Raw genomic sequence first — 2,058 nt, 5'->3', positions numbered from 1 at the left:
AAGCAAAAGGCTTTCCTTAAAGGGGGTTCAAAAAGCCCCCGGGGGGGGGGGGGGAAGGGAGGGGGAAGGGAAGACTTGCCCCTCCACGCCCCTAGGCTGGCACGTGGATGGCTCCTAACCCGAAGCGGGGGGCCTGGCGCTCGCCCCACGGCTCGCTCTGGCGCCACTCCCCCCCTCCCCTGGCCAGGGTTTCGCTGGGGAGTTAATGATTGATTTACTGGCTCCGCGCGGCCGGCGCCCTCCAAAGCTATTTGTCCAAGCCGAGGAGTTGCTGGCGAGCGGCGCAAAGGCCGGGAGAGAGGGGGTCGCCCGGGAAGGGAAGGCCTGCTGCCCACCGGCAAGAGCGGCCACTGGATTCGTCCCCACGGAGCGGGGCGAACCGCTGGAGGCCCGGGCTGGGCGAACGGAGCATTGGGAAGCGCCACACGTAAACGGGTTGGCAGCTGGTGATTAGGCCGCCCGGTTTTATGAGTCATAATGGGCCGCCCGCCTGGCCCTCAACCTGCTCGCTGTGGGCTCGGCGCGCCGAGGTCCAGGCGGCGGACAGTTCCGCGCGGCGCACGGGGGGGATGCTCCGGGGGGCCTGGCCCGCCGAAGGCGCTGCGAGGATTTCCTCTCGTTTCTCGCTTAAGGCAACACAAACACCCTAAATCAAACCGCTCCGACAACCCCAGGGCTCCACACAGGCACATCAATAAGGATTTCGCCTCCCCGCGTTCGAACGCACTGAAACACAAATGACACCACGCAAATAGATCTCCCAGGGCCCGGGAGGAGGACGAGAAGGAGGGGCGCCGCCGCCCCAGCCTGGAGGCTGCGAGAGGGGAGGGAGTACCAAGCCCGCACCCCGGGGCCCGCGCCGGCTCAGGCGCAGCGGGGCTGGGACTGGCCAGGCAGCCCGCCCCGCGCGCGGTGGCTCCCTGCCAACGCCGCCAAGTCGGCCGCGTCCCCAGGCTGCCTGCAGAGGCGGATTAGGGAAGGAGCGAAGCGAGCCTGTGACTAATCGCGGGGCCTCGGACCGGAGCACCAAGGCCATGTGCGACTGACAGGATCGACACTAGCAGAGGACACGGCGACGCCTCGCTTAATTGCAGGCTTAAAAAATTGCCGCCTGAGCAGCTCCAGTGCGGAGAGCCACGGGCGTTCGCGCAGGACTGGGGAGCGCGCCAGGGGGGAGGGGGGCCTGGCGCTCCCGCGCCGGGGAGGGAGGTTTGGTGTCTCTGTATGGAGGGACCTGGCCCCCACTCTGCAGGAGGGTGGCCGAGCCAGCCAGCAGAGGACGGTCCAGCTCCCAGGCCTAAGGTTCTGACCCTTTCCCCGTGGAGCCCACGGTCCCCTTTCTCCCCCGAGATCCTATAAAGGAGGCTGTACAGCGGGGGTGAGAGGTTCCAACAAACAACATAAAAACCCCACACACGAACCACTTTCTTCTCTTCTCTCCCCTTCCTTTTCCACCGGCTCATACAAAGCCCCAAAGATCAAGGAGAGGGAGAGGCAAGTCAGGGCCGCCAGGAGCCAGGTCACCGAGTGCCCCAAACTCGGGGCTCACAGACACGCACCCCAGGCTCTTCAGGCCCAGACCTCCTTCCTGGAGCGCTGAGGCCTCTCTGGGGAGAAGGGGGAAGCGTCGGCAGGCCTGCTGGCCTGCGTGTGTGTGTGTGTGTGTGTGTGTGTGTGTGTGTGTGTGTGTGTGTGTAGGGGGGGAGAGAGGAAGGCGGGGTGGCGGGGAACCCAGCGAGAGAAGTTTCCACCACGCTCTGGTCGGCTGCTGCCAAAATCCCCGGGCCCCTCCCCGCCCGCAGCGCCTGGCGTTGCCACCACAAGTTTGGTTTAACGAGAGCTCGGGACAAAAGCAAACGTTTTCTATAGACCCCGAAAACAAAGGGGAAAGAGACGCGCGGGGCCGCCTCGGAGAGGCTGCTGGCGTAATGGTGCCGGGCCGACAGCAGAGCAGAACTGCAAAAGCCGCGCGGGCGGGAGGAAGTGCGAGGCGGGAGCGCGGGGAGGCGGGCGGGGGAGGGGCGCTGCGCCATGTTTCCGTGTCACCCGCCGAGTCGC

The sequence above is a fragment of the Myotis lucifugus genome, unplaced genomic scaffold (genome assembly GCF_000147115.1).
Source record: "Myotis lucifugus unplaced genomic scaffold, Myoluc2.0 scaffold_76, whole genome shotgun sequence".
NCBI lineage: Eukaryota > Metazoa > Chordata > Mammalia > Chiroptera > Vespertilionidae > Myotis > Myotis lucifugus.
The sequence above is the reverse complement of the archived record's forward strand: the minus strand, read 5'-3'. Positions refer to the sequence as shown.